General features: G+C 39.9%; 1 protein-coding gene and 1 pseudogene across 1 annotated transcript in view; both read right to left on the reverse strand.

Annotated features, from left to right (window-relative positions):
• Positions 1-10591, reverse strand: part of LOC117077725 — a 47702-nt pseudogene extending 37111 nt beyond the window's left edge.
• The window catches only part of ATP7A (ATPase copper transporting alpha), a 162475-nt gene that overhangs the window by 134148 nt on the left and 3070 nt on the right, over positions 1-25257 (reverse strand).

The raw sequence follows: 25257 nt of genomic DNA on the forward strand, positions 1-25257 counted from the left end.
AAATCACAAGCATTCTTATACACCAGTAACAGACAAACAGAGAGCCAAATCATGAATGAACTTCCATTCACAATTGCTTCAAAGAGAATAAAATACCTAGGAATCCAACTTACAAGGGATGGAAAGGACCTCTTCAAGGAGAACTACAAACCACTGCTCATGAAATCAAAGAGGACACAAACAAATGGAAGAACATACCATGCTCATGGATAGGAAGAATCAATATTGTGAAAATGGCCATACTGCCCAAGGTAATTTATAGATTCAATGCCATCCCCATCAAGCTACCAAGGACTTTCTTCACAGAATTGGAAAAATCTGCTTTAAAGTTCATATGGGGCCGGGCGCGGTGGCTCAAGCCTGTAATCCCAGCACTTTGGGAGGCCGCGACGGGCGGATCACGAGGTCAGGAGATCGAGACCATCCTGGCTAACACGGTGAAACCCTGTCTCTACTAAAATACAACACTATCTGGGCGAGGTGGCGGGCCCTGTAGTCCCAGCTACTCCGGAGGCGGAGGCAGGAGAATGGCGTAAACCCAGGAGGCGGAGCTTGCAGTGAGCTGAGATCTGGCCACTGCACTCCAGTCCGGGTGACAGAGCGAGACTCCACCTCAAAAATAAATAAATAAATAAATAAATAAATAAAGTTCATATGGAACCAAAAAAGAGCCCGCATTGCCAAGACAATCCCAAGCCAAAAGAACAAAGCTGGAGGCATCATGCTACCAGACTTCAAACTATACTACAAGGCTACAGTAACCAAAACAGCATGGTACTGGTACCAAAACAGAGATATAGACCAATGGAATAGAACAGAATCCTCAGAAATAATACTACACATCTACAGCCATCTGATCTTTGACAAACTTGATAAAACAAAAATGGGGAAAGGATTCCCTATTTAATAAATGGTGCTGGGAAAATCGGCTAGCCATAAGTAGAAAGCTGAAACTGGATCCTTTCCTTACTCCTTATACGAAAATTAATTCAAGATGGATTAGAGACTTAAATGTTAGACCTAATACCATAAAAACCCTAGAAGAAACCTAGGTAATACCAGTCAAGACATAGGCATGGGCAAGGACTTCATGTCTAAAACACCAAAAGCAATGGCAACAAAAGCCAAAATTGACAAATGGGATCTAATTAAACTAAAGAGCTTCTGCACAGCAAAAGAAACTACCATCAGAGTGAACAGGCAACCTACAGAATGGAGAAAATTTTTGCAATCTACTCATCTGACAAAGGGCTAATATCCAGAACCTACAAAGAACTCCAACAAATTTACAAGAAAAAACAACCCCATCAAAAGTGGGCAAAGATATAACAGACATTCTCAAAAGAAGAGATTCATACAGCCAACAGACACATGAAAAAATGCTCGGCCGTGCGCGGTGGCTCAAGCCTGTAATCCCAGCACTTTGGGAGGCCGAGACGGGCGGATCACGAGGTCAGGAGATCGAGACATCCTGGCTAACACCGTGAAACCCCGTCTCTACTAAAAAATACAAAAAACTAGCTGGGCGACGTGGCGGGCGCCTGTAGTCCCAGCTACTACTCGGGAGGCCGGGCAGGAGAATGGCCTAAACCCAGGAGGCGGAGCTTGCAGTGAGCTGAGATGCGCCACTGCACTCCAGCCTGGGCGGCAGAGCGAGACTCCATCTCAAAAAAAAAAAAAAAAAAAGAAAAAATGCTCATCATCACTCGCCATCAGAGAAATGCAAATCAAAACACAATGAGATACCATCTCACACACCAGTTACAGGCAATCATTAAAAAGTCAGGAAACAACAGGTGTTGAGAGGTGTGGAGAAATAGGAACACTTTTACACTGTTGGTGGGATGGTAAACTAGTTCAACCATTATGGAAAACATATGGCGATTCCTCAAGGATCTAGAACTAGAAGTACCATATGACCCAGCATCCCATTACTGGGTATATACCCAAAGGATTATAATCATGCTGCTATAAAGACACATGCACATGTATGTTTATTGCGGCACTATTCACATAGCAAAGACTTGGAATCAACCCAATGTCCATCTGTGACAGACTGGATTAAGAAAATGTGGCACATATACACCATGGAATACTATGCAGCCATAAAAAAGGATGAGTTTGTGTCCTTTGTAGGGACATGGATGCAGCTGGAAACCATCATTCTCAGCAAACTATCACAAGAACAGAAACCAAACACCGCATGTTCTCACTCATAGGTGGGACTGAACAATGAGATCACTTGCCGGGAAAGGGAACATCACACACTGGGGCTATCACGGGGAGGGGTAGGGGGGAGGATTGCATTGGAGTTATACATGATGTAAGTGACGAGTTGATGGTGCTGACGAGTTGATGGGTGCAGCACACCAACATGGCACAAGTATACATATGTAACAAACCTGCACGTTATGCACATGTACCCTAGACTTAAATAAAAAAAAAAAAAAAGACACGCTTACTACAAAAAAAAAAAAACTTTTTCCCTACCTGTACATAATATGACCCTAAAACAAAACGAGATTCATTTGTGAAACAATAATAAAACATTTTTCCTCTTTCTCCTAAATTATGGATTATTAATTAAAAATTAAAAGGATTAAATCACACACACACACACACAAAAAAAAAACCAGAAACCAACATTGATAACATTAAGTGCAGGAAAGAGTAGGGAGAGGAGAGCAGATTCATACTGTATTAAAACATTGGTACAATATTGTGGAGAATAATTTACTAGTATCTATTAAAATGTTGCATGTGACCTAATAATTCTATTTCTGGGATTCTACTCTACAAAACTAACAGAATTCTACTCTACAAAACTAACAGCAGCATATGTAAAGTAAATATGCAAATATTCTCATTACAGTATTTTTTGTAACAGTAGATAAAATTGAAACAATTTAGAATGTCCATCTTTGGGGAATTGGTTAAGTAAAACCTGGTACATCTATATGATGGAATATTACATCATAATATAATTGTTATTGTATGATTCACTAGAGTAGAAACTTTGTTTTGTTCACCACTAAGAAAACACCAGGCACATAGACAGTGATCACTAAATTTTGTTGAATACATTAATGAATATATGGTAATGAAACATTTTAATGATATAGAATTAAGAGAAAAAGATTTAGCCATTTTGAGTAACATCCAAATATTGCTTTCAAATGCATGTAGTTGAACAAATTGCTTGAAATTGTATATGTGAATAGATAGATAAATGGATGGGCAGATAAGGGGTAGATAGATAGAGGAATGGCTTTGCTCCATACTTTTAACAATCCTTTTCTTTGGAAGGTGAATCTGATAATGCTGGACTTTGTAAGGAGTGGAAAGGCAATACTTTCCTTCTCATTTTGAATAATTCATTTAACCCCTGATATTATAGACTAGTTTTCTTCTTTTTGCTATTTTCTGAATGTCCAAATAAAAAACATTTTTATCACAAAATAAAAAATATTAAAAAAAAAAAAGAATGAGAGAGAGGGACTGAGGAAAGGTGTCTTCTGTGGGGTCAAAGCCCCAGTTCAGACCCCATGTACTACCTAAGTAGAAAAGGCTGCTGGTCACCATGGGGCATGATCTAAAGTCCAGAGCTGCCTCTGACAACCAAGGAAGTCCCCCTGGGTACTTCCTCCTTCCTCAGCTAACATTTACCAGAGCTTACCATCAGCAGTGCTTTGTTAACTCATTTAACCTTTACAACAACCTTGAGGTAAACATAATTTTCCCCATCCTAAAGATGGGAACACTGAGGAACAAATAGGTTAAGTAACTTGCCCAAGGTCATATAACTGGTAAGTAGTTAAGTCTGAGTTCAAATTCAGAAAGTCTAACTCTAGAGCCCATGCCTTTAACCACTATGCATTTCAGTATTGAGTGAATGGCAGCTAGCTATCTTTTTCATTGCGGAACCCTATCATGTTACCATCTGGAATTCTTTTCTCTGGGATCATTCATTTTCCAAGAAAATAATTCTCCAATCTCCCATCTGCAAAGCAAGCTATATTTGCTGCTATGTTTGGGAGCAAGGTGTGGGGAAGGGGCTGACCACACAGTATGCAGACTTCCACTGAATTTCCCTCTTCTCAACCCAATGCTTTAGTATCCTCCACTCTGCCCCACTGTCCAGGAGCTCAGTCTTTCAGATTCACTTAGTACTGAGACTATACTCCAGGTCTCCTGAGAAAACTAAGAGGTCCAATCCCTTCCTGTGCAGTTTTTAAACACTTCCCTTATTTTCAGCCCTGGGTCTCTTCTTCACCTTTCAGGAAAAACAACTTACCTTCAAATTCTGAGCCTATCATGGGTAATGTGAGATTAAAGAGCTCACTTCTCATATCCTCTGCAGGAGGTTCTCCTCTTCATGTGCTTCCTATCTTCCAAAAATATATTAAATTCATCTCTCTGCTGATTTAGCTCTCCTGTTTTCTTTTCCTTGCAGGTGTAACCTTTTTAAAATCTTTTCACTGTCACATTAATGGAGTTTTGTGAAGGACAAGAGCTAAACACATGGCCAGGTGGCCATGTTTAACCTCATATACTACTTTTATAATGTTATTCTTTCAGACGCAGATTTTTAAAATAGAAGATGATTCTGGTAGTGGGTAGAAAATGAGGTGGAGGAGAGGAGAATAAAAGAAATTAAGATTTAGCTGAGCACAGTGGGCTCATGCCTGTAATCACAGAAATTTGGGAGGCCAAGGCAGGAGGTATTGCTTGTAGTCCAGAAGTTCAAGACCAGCCTGGGCAACATAATGAGACTCTGTCTCAAAAAAAAAAAAAAAAAAAGAAACAAATTAAAATTCATTTAGTTCCTATCAATACTCCAGACATTTTAAACACTTTAATCCTAGTAATCACATAAAACTTTTCTCCTTCTAGAGAAGATTCAAGTTCGAAGAGATAATGAGAGCCCCTTTGCCTAATACAAATAAGTTGATGAATGATAGAATCTGACTCTAACTCAGGCGTCAGAGATTCCAAAAAGTATGCTCTTTTCCCCAACCTTATGTTGTCTGAAAAGAATACAGCCTAAATTAATGAAAAGTAATGGTCATTAGAGTTGAAGTAATGAAGGGATGGGTTTAAGCAATTCTTTGGGTATACGGCAGCAGCAGTGGCACCGTCCTCAAGCAAAAAGAGAACAATAACAGGTCAGTTTTGTAAAGGTATATGCAAAGTAAGGCATTTCAATAGCAGTTTTGTAAAGGTATATGCAAGGTAAGGCATTTCGATGGCAGAATGTCAGCCTGAATGTCCATCCTCACTCATCTGAGAAGACAACAGTACCCTCTTCTCCCCTTAATCTAAAAGAAACACATTAATCTTTCCAACTTTCCCACTTCCTTACCATTTCCTATATGTTTTTCTCTTCTACTTCCTCTGAGCAGCTATTCCTTTAATCCTGGCCTCCAAAGTTCTGCAGAAACCCTTGTAAGTGGTCCCCTGCCTAGCCAACACACTCCAGTAATATTTTCTCCCTGGGTTACAATTGCAACTGGTTGTCCTGATCTGACCAAAACGATGACTAGGGAGTAGGGGTACCTTAACACCGCATCATCAAGAAAAGAATTACCCATTGAGGGCCTAGAACATTATCTTCACACATACAATAAGCCCTCAATATGTACTTACTGAATGAGTACCTTCAATTTAAAAATGGGTTTCTTGAACAGTTGTTTCTCAACGTTGAAGATGAAACATGTTTTCTCATAGGAAGAACTTTATACATGATAGCTAGGTTCAAAAGCCCACTTTTAGGAGTTTAGACAATAGTGCAGCTGGACTATATATTAATAGTGCTATAACACTGTTTCGTGTGGAGAAACATATAATAAATTCCAATTAGGAAGTCAAGATGCCAAGGAACATATATCTCTTACTGACATTCTCAGCTCTGGAAAGGACCTCTGTGCCCCTTTCCTGAGGCAGTGGTAGAAGGAAGAACACTACTCTCAACTCAAGGACAGTGAGCAGTAACAGGTCGAGCACATGTCAGGCCATATATATATGAGTGAGTGTGTGTGTGTTACAATTAAATCAGGTACAGGTATTCTGCTTAGAAAAGCAATAAAGCACTAAAAATACTTAATGTGTTCTAGAAAGTCTTTTTTTTCCCAAAATCATTAATATCAAAATAGTTTTGAGTTAACAAACTATGATATACTGCTGAGAGTAGTATAAACTAACACCAATCCTGACAGAGTTTCCAAAAAAGACAAGTTGGCATATTTATCAAAAGTCTTAAAATAGGTAGCCTGGGCAATACAGTAAGACCCTGTCTCTACAAAGAAATTTTAAAATTAGCCGGGTGTGGTGGTGCACACCGGTAGTCCCAGCTACTCATGAGGCTGAGGTGGGAGGATACTTGAGGCTGCAGTGAACCGCGTTTGCACGTCTGCACTCCAGTCTGGTTGAGAGAGTAAGACCCTGTCTCAAAGAAAAGCCTTAAAATATGCATACCCTTTAACCAAGAAATTCCAGTTCTAAGAATATATTCAAGGGGAGGAAAGGTATAGACAACTGTACTAAGATGTATGGCTAAGGATGCTTAGCACAAGGTTGTTTATGTGATTGAAAAACTGGAACCAACCAAACATCAATATGGAATTGGTCAAATACATTATCATATCTCCATTAAAAACACAGAGTTGTTTGCTTAATGACATCATGTCTGTGATGAGTAAAGTGAAAAAAGAGGCTACAAACAATTGACAATAGTCCTATTTTTATTAAAATGTTGTATAAATATACATATACACATGAGAATGTGTATATAAAAGAAAAATACTTTTGTTAGAAATCATACCAGATCAGTTAATAGGGGTGCTCTTCAAAAAAGAAAAAAAATGATGCCATTCTAACTGGTGTGAGATGGTATCTCATTGTTGTTTTGATTTGCATTTCTCTGATGGCCAGTGATGACGAGCATTTTTTCATGTGTCTGTTGGCTGTATGAATGTCTTCTTTTGAGAAATGTCTGTTCATATTCTTCCCAAGTCAGGAACAACAGGTGCTGGAGAGGATGTGGAGAAATAGGAACACTTTTACACTGTTGGTGGGATTGTAAACTAGTTCAACCATTGTGGAAAACAGTATGGCGATTCCTCAAGGATCTAGAACTAGAAATACCATATAACCCAGCCATCCCATTACTGGTATATACCCAAAGGATTATAATCATGCTGCTATAAGACATATGCACACATATGTTTTTACAACAATATTCACAATAGCAAAGACTTGGAATCAACCCAATATCCATCTGTGACAGACTGGATTAAGAAAATGTGGCACATATACACCATGGAATACTATGCAGCCATAAAAAGGATGAGTTTGTGTCCTTTGTAGGGACATGGATGCAGCTGGAAACCATCATTCTCAGCAAACTATCACAAGAACAGAAAACCAAACACCGCATGTTCTCACTCATAGGTGGGAATTGAATAATGAGATCAGTTGGACTCGGGAAGGGGAACATCACACACCGGGGCCTATTATGGGGAGGGGGGAGGGGGGAGGGATTGCATTGGGAGTATACCTGATGTAAATGACGAGTTGATGGGTGCTGACGAGTTGATGGGTGCAGCACACCAACATGGCACAAGTATACATATGTAATAAACCTGCACGTTGTGCACATGTACCCTAGAACTTAAAGTATAATAATGAAAAAAAAAAGAAATCCCCCCAAAAAAAGAAGAAAGAAATTATACCAGAATCTTAACAGTGGCTGATCCCTGGATGGTGGAATTAAGAGTGATTTCTACTTTCTTCATTTAGTCAGCACATATTTATTGAAGTCCCATTATGTTTCAGGTACTAATCTACGTGCTGGTGATACAGCAGTGAAGAGGAGCGCTGTCTCTTCTTTCATGGGGCTCACATTCTTGTGAGGGAGATGGACAATAAACAAACAAAGGAATGTATAAAATCAAGCAGTGAACCAGGCACAGTGGCTCATGCCTGTAATCCCAGAACTTTGGGAGGCTGAGGCGGGAGGATCACTTGAGGTCAGGAGTTCAAGACCAGCCTGGTCAACATGGTGACACCCTGTCTCTACTGAAAACACAAAAATTAGCTGGGTATGGTGGTGTGCACCTGTAATCCCAGCTACTCGGGCGGTTGAGGCAGAAAAATCACTTGAACCGGGGAGGTGGAGGTTGTAGTGAGCTGAGATTGCACCACTGCATTCTAGCCTGGTTGACAGAGCAAGACTCTGTCTCAAAAAAAAAAAAAAAAAAAAAAAAAATGCAAAAGTCAAGTAGTGATAAATGCTGTAAGAAAAAATAAATCTCAGAAAGAGAGATATCTAAATATTGACTGGGCTGGGCGCGGTGGCTCACGCCTATAATCCCAGCACTTTGGGAGGCCGAGGCGGGTGGATGACTTGAGGTCAGGAGATTGAGACCAGCCTGGCCAACATGGTGAAACCCCATCTCTACTAAAAATACAAAAATTAACCACGTGCGTTGGTGGACACCTGTAGCCCCAGCTACTCAGGAGGCTGAGGCAGGAGAATCATTTGAACCTGGGAGGCAGAGGTTGCAGTGGGCTGAGATTGCCCCCACTGCCTGGGCAACAGAATGAGACTCTGTCTCAAATAAATAAATAATAAATATTGACTGGATTTTGTTTTTACATTGACCATTTATCAATGTTCTAATCAGAAATAAAAGTATTTTTATTTGGAAAGTTAACATATTTCAAGGATACCTTTGTAGGATGCATGCATCAGATCCCCTTTAAGATCTCTGAATGACAAAAATGTAAAGGGTATACTTCAGTTATTTTGAAATTCACTTCTGCAAAATACCTCATTCTTTAATGATACTCAATAAAAGATACTATAGATTGTATAGATTACAAAAGACTATGAGCCACACTGGAAGCTCAGTTTCATGAGATTCCCAGAGGCTCACCTAAAACTGCTCTACTTAATATAGAAGAGTCTAATAAACCCCAAAAGAAGAGTCTAATAACCCCAAGTTTAGTTTCAATTCTGAAACTGTGGATTTGTCACTCTAGAGAAATTTGTTGAGATCACTTTATGGAGATAAAAAAAAAAGGCCTTATTACTTTCTGCAAATGCATATAGTGAGCCAAGTCTTTTCTTAGTTCTCTGAGACCGTAAAGTTTTGAGACAAAAGAGTCTGGAGATAAAGGCAAAAAGGGAACCACAGAAACACTTTATAAGCAGAATACTGCAGAAGTCCAAAGAAATAAATTTCTAAGTGCAGCCTCCATTGATTAATAATAAAAATGTGGCCGGGTGCGGTGGCTCAAGCCTGTAATCACGGCACTTTGGGAAGCCGAGACGGGCGGATCACAAGGTCAGGAGATCGAGACCATCCTGGCTAACACGGTGAAACCCCGTCTCTACTAAAAATACAAAAAAAAAAAAAAAAAACTAGCCGGGCGAGGTGGCGGGCACCTGTAGTCCCAGCTACTCGGAAGGCTGAGGCAGGAGAATGGCGTAAACCCGGGAGGCGGAGCTTGCAGTGAGCTGAGATCCGGCCACTGCACTCCAGTCCGGGCGACAGAGCGAGACTCCACCTCAAAAAAAAAATAATAATAATAATAATAATAATAATAAAAATAAAAATGTATATGTGAGTTTGTAAGCCTGGACATTACAGACCCTCCTCCCCCCATCAGGAGGATAAGGGCATGGGTACTGATGATGGCTTTTTGCTGAGCTATTTTTACTCTGTACTAGCCTCCCTTTCTGAATGAACAAACTGCATTTGGAAAACTGTGGAGTAGAGTTTAGTGGCATACCTAATGACTCCAAAGGACAAGTGACTCCCACAGAGATGAAGTCTATAACCCTGGCTTCATTAGCACCATTTAATCAGCAAAACCAAAAAGGTACCAGGTAGGTTTATACTACCAACCCTATTCACGCTAGCATTTGACCCATGTTGGTGAAGACTGTAATACTCAGCATATGTGGTGTATGTTGGTAAACCATCTTGGTGATTATGCAAAGTTATCTTTCCTCTTAGGAAAGAATATAATCGATAACTGTTAAAGTAGTTAACAGGCCGGGCGCCAGTGGCTCAAGCCTGTAATCACGGCACTTTGGGAAGCCGAGACGGGCGGATCACAAGGTCAGGAGATCGAGATCATCCTGGCTAACACGGTGAAACCCCGTCTCTACTAAAAAATACAAAAATCTAGCCAGGCGAGGTGGCGGGCACCTGTAGTCCCAGCTACTCGGGAGGCTGAGGCAGGAGAATGGCGTGAACCCGGGAGGCGGAGCTTGCAATGAGCTGAGATCCGGCCACTGCACTCCAGCCTGAGCGACAGAGCAAGACTCCCTCTCAAAAAAAAAAAAAAAAGCAGTTAACATATTGGGAGAAAATTTATTTTGTCATAATTTTTATAGCTGAAATATTTATATGGTATGATTACAAAGTAGTATACTGATGTATTTTTCAGAATACTTAGACTTTTCATAACATTCTTATTTTTCATATATTTTCTCTTTTCATACCAAGGTCCAAAGAACAATTTTCAGCACGAAGGAAGCAAACATTCCAGAAATATAGTCTAGATCTACATCCCCACCCATACCCAACCCTTCAATTTCTTTCAAGTCCTGTTTTAAAGACTTAGGCTGGTTGGGCGTGTTGGCTCATGCCTGTAATTCCAGCACTTTGGGAGGCCGAGGCGGGTGGATCACCTGAGGTCAGGAGTTCGAGATCAGCCTGGCCAACATGGTGAAACCCCGTCTCTACCCAAAATACAAAAATCAGCTGGGCATGGTGGCACGTGCCTGTAGTCCCAGCTACTCGGGAGGCTGAAGCAGGAGAATCACTTGAACCCGGGAGGTGGAAGTTGCAGTGAGCCGACATCATGCCACTGCACTCCAGTCTAGGTGACAGAGCAAGACTCTGTCTCAAAAAATAAACAAAGACTTAGGCCAATAAAGGTGAAAATCTGGTTACATTCTCTCCTATTCAAAGCTGAATCACTGTCAGGACAGATAAGGATGAAAAATTATGTACTGGAAATGTGTGGGAGATCAGCTTCTGGAAAGGAGTTTTTAAGAAAGGAAACAGTACTTTAAAATTGTCAAAGACAACTGTTTAGCCAGGTATTTTATACAGATAAAGGGGAATTAATTCACAGAAGGCCCATATCATTTCACACCCTTGAGAGTTTTCAACTGGCAGGTTTCAAGTGATTTGTAATCATAAGCGAGTAGAATCCCAAATATTGATGGCTATGAAAAACATACTGAATTGCTAGGAATAAAATAAATCGTGTGCTAATTCAAATGCACACTTGTTGAACAGAAATCAAGACAAATAACTATCAACAACAATATTTACTATGTATGGAATTTAAATATTTACTATTTCTATAAATTCATCATAATTTGCAGGAAGTTTCCCTTTCCAGAATCCATTCTTCAGTTCTGTGGTTGTGCTTTCTTAGTTAGAAATCACTAAGATGAACTTTGTCATCTCAAAAAACTGAGACTATAAAAATCGGTTGAAATCTTTAGAAACCTGGTTCTGGTAGAATAAAAAACGTGCTGTACTTAAAAGGGGGTTATTTCCCCCCCATTTTAGATAGGCAATTTTCACAAAGTAGATGCTTCCCTTCAGTTAGTTGGCTTTAAAGGGGATTCAAATTTTTAATTCTGAAAAAATTGTAGGAAGTCAAGCTATAATCAAATTATAAATTTTGGTTTAGTATATTCTGTTGTAGCTGTGAAATAAATTATTAAAACGCCTCTTGACTATCCCCCTTTTTTCTTTTGATGAAGGCTGCACACACATACATACAAAACATAAACTTAAATGATGAAGGCTATGTACACATACACACAAAAACATAAACCTAAATAAACCATAGGCTGAACTTATTAATTAACATCCTATGTCTAAAAACTATTTCTGTCTAATGTTTTTTTTTTTTTTAATTTTATTTATTTATTTTTTTTTTATTATACTTTAAGTTCTAGGGTACATGTGCATGACGTTTATATCATGTATAACTCCCCAATGCAATCCCTCCCTCCTCCCCCCTCCCCATGATAGGCCCCAGTGTGTGATGTTCCCCTTCCCGAGACCATGTGATCTCATTGTTCAGTTCCCACCTATGAGTGAGAACATGCGGTGTTTGGTTTTCTCTTCTTGTGATAGTTTGCTAAGAATGATGGTTTCCAGCTGCATCCATGTCCCTACAAGGACGCAAACTCATCCTTTTTGATGGCTGCATAGTATTCCATGGTGTATATGTGCCACATTTTCTCAAACAAATTTACAAGAAAAAAACAAACAACCCCATCAAAAAGTGGGGAAAGGATATGAACAGACATTTCTCAAAAGAAGACATCCATACAGCCAACAGACACATGAAAAATGCTCATCATCACTGGCCATCAGAGAAATGCAAATCAAAACCACAATGAGATACCATCTCACACCAGTTAGAATGGCAATCATTAAGAAGTCAGGAAACAACAGGTGTTGGAGAGGATGTGGAGAAATAGGAACACTTTTACACTGTTGGTGGGATTGTAAACTAGTTCAACCATTATGGAAAACAGTATGGCGATTCCTCAAGGATCTAGAACTAGATGTACCATATGACCAGCCATCCCACTACTGGGTATATACCCAAAGGATTATAAATTACTCTACTACAAAGATACATGCACACGTATGTTTATTGCGGCACTATTCACAATAGCAAAGACTTGGAATCAACCCAAATGTCCATCTGTGACAGACTGGATTAAGAAAATCTGTCTAATGTTTTATCATTGACAACACCTTCTTTTGAAAGCGGTATGAGTATGAATGTAGGAAATTAAATATGGACATATCAGCACATGAAAAAAAGGAAAACAGGCTCTGTCTCAAAAAAAAGAAAAAGGTAAACACATTAAACTAGGAATTACCATACTTTGGCATCACTGAAACAAATTATATCTGGCCAGATACTTTCCAATGAGTTTCCTCAACATGCACAGACAACAGTAAATCTGATGGACGTGGCTAGATTCATCTGAAAAGCTTAATATCATAATTATGAGTCAGGTTCCTAAAGAGTGGAAAGAGAATGGGCAGTATAAAAAGACAAATGGAGAGCCAAAATTGCCAATTTAGACTAATAGAGGGAAAAAATTGTGCATGGGGAGAAGAAAAGCTGATTTGCCTTGTCAGAATCTAGGGTGCAGATGAAAATATAGCAGAAAATAACAACAACATATCTTTATATCCATATAGCATATTTATTTACCAATAAGTCTTTCATAAATTATGTCATCTGAGACAGCAGATACATTCATTAGATCATTCAGTCATTCATATACATTGAAAAGACCACCTTTGGCATCAGACAGACTTGGATTTGAATCCAAATTCTGTTGCTTACTGTTGTACACCTTCAGCAAACTGTTTGGTCTCTTCTGATGCTCAGTTTCCTCATCTGAAAAATACATATAACTCTTACTCATGGGACTGCTGAGTGGTGTACATGAAATAACATGTGTAAAGTGCTTGCACATAATTCCATTTTCACCTTACTAATATGGCTAAGTGCATGTAACTTTTAGGCTCTGCACTAGTCCCAGTTGGGGATTAAAAGGTAAATTAATATAACACAGGCTTTAAGGAGGTCAGGAATGCAGGGTATTCTGGTGCCCTAAAGGATGAAAGAAGGGAAATCAGGGAAGCCTTCACAGAATAGATGCTTTAATTGTGTCTTTTTTCACCCTCTCCAATGTAAGAAATAAATGTCAAATGCAGAAAAACAGAAAATATAGATGAGCAAATATAAAAAATAAACAACCAATTTGGTCTATCACTGAGAAATAACGAAGACTAACATGTTGAGGGTTGTGTGTGGGGGGGGGTGTATGTAAGTCTAGGAGGATATTATATGTGTGTATACATATAAACACACATTTTTTTGAGACAGTGTCTTACTCTGTTGCCCAGGCTGGAGTGCAATGGCATAGTAATAGCTCACTGCAGCCTTGACCTCCTAGGCTCAAGCAATCCTCTCACCTCAGCCTCCTGAGTGGCTGGGACTCAAGGCATGTACCACATGCCCAGCTAATTTTTTATTTTTTGTAGAGATTAGGTCTCCCTATATTGCCCAGGCTGGTCTCAAACTCCCGGCCTTAAGTAACCCTCCTGCCTGGTCCTCCCAAAGTGTTGGGATTACAGGCATGAGCCACCACACCCAACAACACACACATTCTTAACAAAAATGATATACTATTCTGTTTTACAGCATGTTTCTTTTCATTTAACGCTATATAATAAACATTTTTCTATGACAGTAAATATTAATATATAACAATAGCTAACACTTTTAGCCGAGCACAGTGACTCATGCCTGTAATCCCAGCACTTTGAAAGGCCAAAGCAGGAGGATTCCTTGAGGCCAGGAGTTCAAGATCAGCCTGAGCAACATAGCGAGATCCCGTCTCTACAAAAAATTTAAAAAGTAAAAAAAAAAATAAAAGAAAACACATAATAGCTAATATTTTTATTTTTATTTTTTTGAGGCAGAATCTAGCTCTGTTGCCCAGGCTAGAGTGCAGTAGCGTGATCTCAGCTCACCACACCCTCTGCCTTCTGGATTCAAGTGATTCTCCTGCCTCAGTCTCCCAAGTAGCTAGGATTACAGGTGCCCACCACCAAGCCTGGCTAATTTTTATATATATTTTAGTAGAGACAAGGTTTCACCATGTTGGCCAGGGTGGTGTTGAACTACTGACCTCAAGTGATCCATCCGCCTCGGGCTCCCAAAGTGCTGGGATTACAGGCATGAGGCACTGCGCCCGGCCTAGCTAATACTTCTAAGTAATTAAATGCTTACAGCAATCTAATGGGATAGATACAATTACTATCCCTGTTTTATAGATGAAAAAATTGAGATACAGAGAGGGTAAGGAACTTTCCCAAGGTCACATAGTTAATAAGTGACAGATTTGAAATTTGATCCCAGTAAGCCTGGCCCAGAGTCTGTGCTTTTAACCACTGATATATATGCCATAATTTTAAACGGCTGACTAGAAGTTCACTACATGAACATATCATAATTTAACCCATCCACTATTGTTAGGTAAACTGGGTCTTGAAGATTGAGTAGGAGTTCTCCAGAAGAATGGAAATAAATTTCAGATAAAAGAGCCATGAGGCCGGGCGCGGTGGCTCAAGCCTGTAATCCCAGCACTTTGGGAGGCCGAGACGGGCGGATCACGAGGTCAGGAGATCGAGACCATCCTGGCTAACACGGTGAAACCCCGTCTCTACTAAAAATACAAAAACTAGCCGGGCGAGGTGGCGGGCGCCTGTAGTCCCAGCTACTCGGGAGGCTGAGGCAGGAGAATGGCGTAAAACCCGGGAGGCGGAGCTTGCAGTGAGCTGAGATCTGGCCACTGCACTCCAGTCGGGCGACAGAGCGAGACTCCACCTCAAAAAAAAAAAAAGAGCCATGAATAAAGTTACAGAGTTGTCAAAGAGCATGGCATATTTAAGGACTACTGTTGGTATGGCTGAGGCATATGGCATGAACTGTAACAACAAGGAGATTGTAAAGGTAAGTAAGGTCAGATCATGAAGGACAAATTTGATAGGGCAAAGCCTGGAGTTAGGAGGACCAGTTAAAATGTTATTACCCAACAATGGAATATTATTCAGCCATAAAAAGGAATGAAATTCTCACCCATACTACAACATGGATGAAACTTTGAGACATTATGCTAGGTAAAATAAGCCAGACATAAAAGGGCAAATACTGTATTATTCCATTTATTAAAAGTACCTAGAAATGCTTATATACTGTTGGTGGGAATGTAAATTAGTTCAGCCATGGTGGAAAGCAGTTTGGAGATTTCTCAAAGAACTTAAAACAGAACTACAGTTCGACCCAGTAATCCCATTACTGAATACATATCCAAAAGAAAGTAAATTGTCCTACCAAAAAGAGCCATGCACTTGTATGTTTATTGCAGCACTATTTACAATAGCAAAGACACAGAATCAACCTAGGTGCCCATCGATGATGGACTGGATAAAGAAAATGTTGTACATATACACCATGAAATACTATGGCCATTAAAAAAGAACAAAATCACATTCTTTGCAGCAACGTGGAATCAGCTGGAGGCCATTATCCTAAGCAAACTAATGCAGAACAGAAAACCAAATACCGTAAGTTCTCCCTTATAAGTGGTAGCTAAACAATGGGTACTCATAGACATAAAGATGGCAACAATAGATCCTGGGGACTACTCGGTGGGGAGGGAGTGGGGCAAGGGTTGAAAAACTATTGTGTACTCTGCTCAGTACCTGGTTGCCGGGATCAATTGTATCCCTACCTCAGCATCATGCAATATACCCAGGTAACAAGCCTGCACATGTACCTTCTGAATCAAAAATAAATATTGAAATTATTTTTCAAAAAGTACCTAGAATAGGTAAATTCATACACACAGAAAGTAGAATGAGGTTACCAGGGGGTGAGAGAAGGCAGAATGAGAAGCTATTACTTAATGGGTACAGAGTTTCAGTTTGGGATGATGAAAAAAATCTAGAAATGCATAACAGTGATGATTGTACAACATTAAGAATGCGCTCAATGCCACTGACTTGTACCTTTAAAAATGGTTAAAATGGGGCCGGGCACAGTGGCTCATGCCTGTAATCCCAGCACTTTGGGAGGCCAAGGTGGGTGGATCATTTGAGGTCAGGAGTTTGAAACCAGCCTGGCCAACATGGTGGAATCCCGTCTCCACTACAAATACAAAAATTAGGCCAGGCGCGGTGGCTCACGCCTGTGATCCCAGCACTTTGGGAGGCCGAGGTAGGCGGATCACGAGGTCAGGAGATCAAGACCATCCTGGCTAACACAGTGAAACCCCGTCTCTACTAAAAATACAAAAAAATAACTGGGCGTGGTGGCGGGCGCCTGTAGTCTCAGCTACTCGAGAGGCTGTGGCAGGAGAATGGCATGAACTCGGGAGGTAGAGCTTGCAGTGAGCCGAGATGGTGCCACTGCACTCTAGCCTGGGCGACAGAGCAAGACTCCATCTCAAAAAAAAAAAAAAAAAAAAAAAAATGAGCCAGGGGTGGCATGTGCCTGTAATCCCAGTTACTCAGGGGGCTGAGAAAGGAGAATTGCTTCAGCCTGGGAGGTGGAGGCTGCAGTGAGCAGAGATCACACCATTGCACTCCATCCTGGGCGACAGAGTGAGACTTCATCTCAAAAAACAAAAAGGGTTAAGATGGTCAATATTATATTATGCATATTTTACCACAATTTTTTTTAACAGGCTACTGCCCAAAGGGAAGTGATTAGGAACTGAATGGAGATAGAGAGGAGAGGACCAATTTAAGAAATTTTAAGAACTAGACAACAAATCTGGTGACTGAATGTGGAGGTGAGGAAAAAGTAGCTCTTAGATTTCTGGGTAGATAAGAGTGGCATTATTAGTTTCCTTTTATAGGTAAGGAAACAAAGTCCCCAAAGCACAAACTAATTTGTCCAAAGTCACAGTTCATTAACAGCAGAAAGAACTGAGATGCCAGACATCGGATTCAAATTCAGTGTTCTTTCCACAACATAATACATTCAAAAAGAATATTATGTTTGTGTAGTATTCTTTAATTTATGAAGTGTTTTTGCATACATTATTCCACTTGATACTGATAACACCCTATGAATTAGACGAGGCAAGTATTATTTTCTTGATGAGTATACTTAAAGAGAATAAGAAAATTTATGCAACTCCTTGAAATCCTCAGACAAAGATGTAAATTTTATCTGTTGGATTAAAGGGGAGCCTTAAAGTGGGAAGCAAAGATATTCAAATGATAAACGTGTTGGGACTATCATGGCTGCTGGATGTAGGAGGTATTGAAGGGAATACAGGACTAGAGATAGAAGTGGTTTGGGTAGCTTCCAGGGCTGCCACATTGCGTAAGTCCATGTCATAACTTTTACAGACTGTGGCTGCTGCCCACTAGATTTGTATAACGCAACAGCCATGGATGAAATAAGGTAGGAGTCTCAAACCTGCAAATCGGGATCTACTGGTAGATCTAGACACCTCACCTCCTATAAAGCTCTATGCTGGTTCCCCATAATGTCTTCTCTCTGCTACATGTCTCAGCTAAGATTCCAGTGTGAAAGAAAGAACAGCACAGCCAGCAACTACTTCTCAGGAACTACACTGTCAGTATCTGCCCTGATCTCATGACTCTGAGATTAAAAGAAGCTCCTCCTTATAACAAGGTTAGACATCACCATAATAAAAGATTGGGAGGAGACAAAGGTAGTCTGGTATGATCATTTCTACTTTTCTGGTGGAAAAAATTTCTTAAAGGCACCTGAATAAGCAGCTATGCATGATGGCTCATGCCTGTGTACTCCCAGCACTTTGGGGAGGCTGAGGCAGGAGAATCACTTGAACCCAGGAGTTTAAGACCAGCCTGGGCAACAAAGTAAGATCACGTCTCTACAAAAAAAAAAAAAAAATTAAAAATTAGCCAGGCATGGTGGCACATGCCTGTGGTCCTATCTACTTGGAATGCTGAAGTAGGAGGATCGCTTGAGCCCAGGAGTTCGAGGCTGCGGTGAGCTGTGATCGTGTCACTGCACTCCAGCCTAGGCAATAAAGCCAGACTCTCTCTCAAAAAAAAAAAAAAAAAGTGCCTGAACAATACTGTCAAATGTTCTTGGAGCATTATTATACTTACATTAAATCCAAAGGTAACAAGAAAAAATACAGGTCATAACAGGTATTCATTTGGCAATCCATTCATGCCTTAAGCCATGTTAAGAGAGTACTAACACAGGTTACAAACAATACTTACTACATACGCTTCTGACCAAGTTGAGTTTAGGTAAAATACAAAACTGGGACACAACTGGTCTAGCCAGATGCTTCAAATATAGAAGACAATCTAAAATTGACCAGATGCTTCAAATGTAGAACATAACCTAAGCCAACCATTGGTAGCTCTCAGATGCTCAAGTCAAATAGCTGCAGTGTAGTTTCTCTTCTTCATATTTAGACAAGGAAAACACAGTACCATTAAACGCAACTAGAAACAAAGACAGGCAAATGTACTGTTTTGCTTGAAGACGTTTCTGATGACATTCTACCAACCATCACAGAATGTATTTCTCTTTCCTTGACTAACCTCCTTTTATTTCTCCCAACCTTTCCTTGGACTTCTACTGGCACTTCATGTGTACATTGCTTAACTGATACAAGGGTTACCGACCCCAGCCACTCTGTAAATATCATTTTATTGCCTGTAGAGTTGGGTCACTGAGAAAACTTACTATAAAATTCTAAACTTAAACAAATTAGAGTGGAGATGAGATCAAACCAAGGCAGCATGACCCCAAAGCCCCAAACTCTCTCCGGAACAGTGTATCCAAAGGACTTTTAGACAAACTTAGATAGTTCTTCAAAGCATTCAAAAGATGGTCTGCATCTATCACTTGCAATGCTCCTCCCCAACATAAAATCTCTACTACAATCAGGCAAGTCCCTTCACTGACTGCCATGCAGTCCATGCTCTTATCATTTATTTCTATGACTTTGTTTAGAACTGGTCCCCTCACCTAGAATGTTTTCTTGCACATATTTAAGTTCTATTACTTCACTAGTCTGTAAACTCCACAAAAGCAGGACCATATGTGCTATGTTCACTATCATACCACCATTGAACATGGTAGATACTCAATAAATCACTGTTGAGTAAGTAAATGAAGTCCCATCTCATTCATGAAAAATCATGTCAAATACTCCTAGCTACTTTCTTTTTAAATTCCGAATACCCTGGAATCAGTTTCATAGTTTAGTAGTACCTAATTTCTCTCTGCTTGGTATTAAACTCTTTCTCTTGCTAGACACTGGAACATATGCCTTATACTTATTTGTATAGCTCACAGTAAACACTGAATATGCAATAAGCACACAATAAAAATGTACTAATCAAAGTGCTGACATGCTTTGTAAAACTTCAATTTACATACAACTCTGTAAGAATGCAGCTATTTGCAGAGTAGGTTAGACATACATAAGGCCTTTTCCCTTGCTTACACTGTATCACAACTTATTCAGTACAAGTATGGTTCAGCATTTGACAATTAGGAATGTGGAAAATCTCGATGGCCTAGAGTCTGTGGCTCACTAATTACAGAAGTAGATTGTTATGAGTTTCCTTGATAGGGAAACAGGATGAGCACATCACAGTGATTTGATCTGCCAGCTGTCATAATGAGCTTTAATATGCCATGTCAGCATATGTAGGTGTACTATAGGCTACCGGGGGACCCTCTCAATCCGAGTTTTCCATTTTCTTTCTCTCTCTTGCTCTTTTTTTTTTTTTTTTGAGACAGGGTCTCACTCTGTCGCCCAGGCTGGAGTGCAGTGGCATGATCTCAGCTCACTGCAGCCTCAATCTCCCAGGCTCAAGCAATCCCCCTACTTTAGCCTCCCCAGTAGCCGGGACTACAGGCGCACACCACCATGCCTGGCTATTTTTTGCAATTTTTGTAGAGATGGGGTTTCACCTTGTTGCCCAGGTGGTCTAGAACTCCTGAGTTCAAGCAATCTACCCACCTAGGCCTCCCAAAGTGCTGGGATTACAGGCATGAGCCACCGCGCAGGCCAATTTTCTATGGTGTAACTTAGAAATTAAGTATTGGGCTGGGCGTGGTGGCAGGGCCGGGAGCAGTAGCTCAAGCCTGTAATCCCAGCACTTTGGGAGGCCGAGGCGGGTGGATCACTTGAGGTCAGTCAGGAGTTCGATACCAGCCTGACCAACATGGCAAAACCCCTTCTCTACCAAAAGTACAAAAACTAACCAGGCATGGTGGTGTGCACATGTAGTCCCCGATACTTGGGAGACTGAGACAAGAGAATCACTAGAACCCAGGAGGCGGAGGTTGCAGTGAGCCGAGATCGCACCATTGCACTCCAGCCTAGGTGACAGAGCCAAACTCCATCTCGAAAATAAAGAAATAAACAAAAATAAACATTAGGTGTTTTAGTATTTAAGACATGGTTTCACTCCCCGTTGCCCAGGCTAGAGTGCAATGGTGCAATCTCAGCTCACTACAACCTTACAACCTCCGCCTCCTGGGCTTTACAGATCCTCCTGCCTCAGCTTCCCTAGTAGCTAGGATTACAGGTACGCACCACTACGTCTGGTTAATTTTTGTATTTGTAGGAGAGATGGGGTTTCACCATGTTGCCCAGGCTTGTCTTGAACTGCTGACTTCAAGTGATCCACCCACCTCGGCCTCTCAAAGTACTGGGATTACAGGCATGAGCCACAGTGCCTGGCCCAGCATATCTTTAAATAACATAATTAGCTAAAAACAAAATTATGGTTCCCTACTTTTGAGATTAGTTTTAAATTACCAAGGAAATTATGAGCTACCAATATCTTAATCGTTTAATCACAAAATCAAATTGCTCATTCGCACATTAAACGATAATGAGTATTTCCCATTTTAAGACAAACAAGGAACTTAATTCAAATATACCTACTTTGCTCAAATGTCTATGTACTTTTAAAAACACAGTTCCTTTATGTTAGGTAAGGGCACAGGTTCTGAAGCCAAAACTGACTGGATTTAAATCCCAGTTTAACCACTTGCTAGGTCTGGGAATAAAATTTGGCCCTATGAAAGAGTATGTGTACTCTTAGCAAAATGCAAACAATAAAGTACCAGATCTATTTTCCACACCAGACAGAGGAACAATTCTGGTCACCTTCACTTATTTGCATCCAAAAAAAATAGTAAGAGCCAAGATCCCATGACTTATTACTTGCCCTAAAGAAAGAGGAATCTGTGGTTTATTTTTGCAATAAACACAGTGGACAAACTCTTAAGCAATTCTAATCATACCTTGGCACTCAAGGTCAAATAATGTACTGTACTAAATAAATTATCCTTCAGCCAGGCATGGTGGCTCATGCCTGTAATCCCAGCACTTTGGGAGGCAGAGGTGGGCAGATCACCTAAGGTCAGGAATTCGAGGCCAGCCTGGCCAACATGGCAAAACCCATCTCTACTAAAAACACAAAAATTAGCCGGGTGTGGTGGCAGGTGCCTCTAATCCCAGCTACTCAGGAGGCTGAGGCAGGGAGAATCACTTGAACCCGGGAGGCGGAGGTTGCAGTGAGCCGAGATCGTGCCATTGCACTCCAGCTTGGGCAACAGAGCGAGACTCTGTCTTAATTATACATATATATATATATATATATATATATCCTTTTTCCCATCATCACTCAAAGAACTTAAGGCTTTAAAACTATCTGAAGGTTTTAAAGATTTTTGTGATCAAAATTAATCCTATTATCACCTAGGCAGAAACAGATGTGCAAAATAAACACTTTGGTTTAGATGAACAATACGTGAAGATATATGACACCAATCTGATTACTAAGAACATAAAAATGCACTTACAGGTGTGATCAGAAATTAATGACAAGATATTGTAGATAAAATCTGAAGTAAAAAGTAATATTTAGAATTAATAGCAAAATAGAAGAAAGCATGTATTGGTCAAAATGAAGCTGGCTTTTCCTTCAGGCCAATGGTGTAAAATTTTTTAAAGAAAGTAGGCTTGGAGCAGTGGTCACTCCTGTAATCCCAGTACTTTGGGAGGGTGAGGCAGGCAGACTGCTTGAGTTCAGGAATTCAAGACCAGCCTAAGTAACATGGTGAAACAGTCTCTACTAAAAATAAAAAATAAAAAAATTAGCAGAGCATGGTGGCCCGTGCCATAGTCCCAGCTACTCAAGAGCTAGCGTAGGAGGATCACCTGAGCCCAGGAGGCAGAGGTTGTAGTGAGCTGAGATCATGCCACTGTAGAATTCCAGGCTGGGCAACAGAGCAAGACCCTGTCTCAAAAAAAAGAAAAAAGAAACTAGCTGTATGCAAATAATTTAATATAATATTATTGTTTTAATAATATAATCTATTAACAATTAATACATATATTTAATAATTTATATTATAATTAAAATATATTAACTTAATAAATTTATAATTAATAAGAAGTCTTAGAGCAAACAATTTTTTTTTTTTTTTTTTTTTTTTTTTTTTTTTTTTTTTTTCTTTTTTTCTTTTTTATTATACTTTAAGTTCTAGGGTACATGTGCATAACGTTTATATCATGTATAACTCCCCAATGCAATCCCTCCCTCCTCCCCCCTCCCCATGATAGGCCCCAGTGTGTGATGTTCCCCTTCCCGAGTCCAAGTGATCTCATTGTTCAGTTCCCACCTATGAGTGAGAACATGCGGTGTTTGGTTTTCTCTTCTTGTGATAGTTTGCTAAGAATGATGGTTTCCAGCTGCATCCATGTCCCTACAAAGGACGCAAACTCATCCTTTTTGATGGCTGCATAGTATTCCATGGTGTATATGAGCAAACAATTTTATCATCATCAAAAAAGTTAGATATCTTCTTTTATGCCTACCACAACAAAGGATATTACACTTGGAATTCTTTAACAACTAAGCTCTCCTTAAGTTTTTGTTAGCTCAAGGATCAACTCTTAAGTCTCCTCATGACACTGTAGGTCAGCTACAAGTTTATCCTAAATAGTTCTGATAATTTTCTTTAGAGGGCTTCCCACTTTTAACTTTTTTCTCTCTGTTCTTGTATCTCTGTTGACAGTTTCTCAGGTCTTAATATAAGTTCTTTTAATGCTTTACCCTCCTGAGTGGCAGGTAGCACACTTCAGGTAGCACACTCAAAAAAAGCAGAAACCATTTTCTTCACAATTCCAAGAAGTATACTGTGAGCGCTCTGCAAACTCTCAAGTGGGAGTATGGAAGGGAAGTAATTCAGATATTCTTCCCTCCCTATCTGCTTTTATTGAGACATCAATTGCACATGCAGGATCAGCAGCAATTACAATGGCACAAAACAAAACACATTAACTTTTTTTCCAGGTAATGACTTTATTTTTTCAGTTAACATAACCCGCCCACAGTACAACATACTAAATCACAAAGTACAAATCCAAGGAAGTTAATATCTTTATTAAGTTACAAAACTTTGGCAAATCAATACAGTACTCTTTAACATAATAAAACCATATTTTTTGTTGGAGTCATATGTTACTTTAGTGATAATTTTCACTCCAAAAATATGTAAGTGCCAAATCAAAACACTAGTTTTTAATGGTGGTTTATAGCAGAGCAAGTTATTTTATACAAAATACATTTTAAAACTACACAATTTCTCCAAGTGAGTTCCCTTGCGCAAGCTGTTGAAGTGTACAGCAGCAGCGCAATGGGTGTCTGTAGGAGGCTCTGCTCTGTTCTCCGGCTGGTCCAAAGTCAGATGGAGAGAACACCTTACCTTTTTACAAACAAAATCAACTAAGGGTCTGGCTCACACATGTAATCTCAACTAAGCTCTGTGGCTCACACCTGTAATCTCAACACTTTGGGAGGCTGAAGCAGGAGGATTGCTTGAGGCCAGGAGTTTGAGACCAGCCTGGACAACACAGCATGATGCTGTCTCTACACAAAATTTAAAAATTAGCTGGGAGTGGTGGCACACACCTGTAGTTCCAGCTACTCAGGAGGCTGAGGTAGGAGGATTGCTTGAGCCTGGGAGATCGAGGCTGCAGTGAGCTATGAGGGCGCTGCTGTACTCCAGCCTAGGTGACACAGCAAGACTCTATCTCTTAAAAATAATAACTAATTAATTAATTAATAAGTAGCTAGGCATGGTGGCACGTACCTGTGGTTCTAGCTACTTGAGAGGCCAGAGGATCATTTGAGCCCAGGAGATTAAGGCTGTGGTGAGATATGATTGTACCACTGCACCCTAGCCTGGGCCACAGAGTGAGGCCCTGTCTCTAAAAATAAATAAATACATAGATAAATAATAACAATAATGTTTTAAAATAAAAATAAAATAAAATAAGGTTAATGGTCAATCTAAAACAATATCCCTACAATGTGAAATAACCCATTTATTTCAACTGGTAAATTGTTAAAAATGCACTCCTGATTATAGGTCTGAAAAACTGGACTTTTACACTAGAGTTTAATAGTAAAAATAAGCAAAACTCTTTTTTCATCCTTGTGACATAGCTGTATAATTCTAAATGCGGACAAAAAATATGGTACAAAGTACACATAACTGGCTCAAAATGGGTATTTTACCCTCATTTCCTTCAAGGAAAGAGGTATCTGTGAAAACTGATGTAGTTTA

The sequence above is a fragment of the Trachypithecus francoisi genome, unplaced genomic scaffold (genome assembly GCF_009764315.1).
Source record: "Trachypithecus francoisi isolate TF-2019V2 unplaced genomic scaffold, Tfra_2.0 Lachesis_group6, whole genome shotgun sequence".
In the NCBI taxonomy this organism is placed as follows: domain Eukaryota; kingdom Metazoa; phylum Chordata; class Mammalia; order Primates; family Cercopithecidae; genus Trachypithecus; species Trachypithecus francoisi.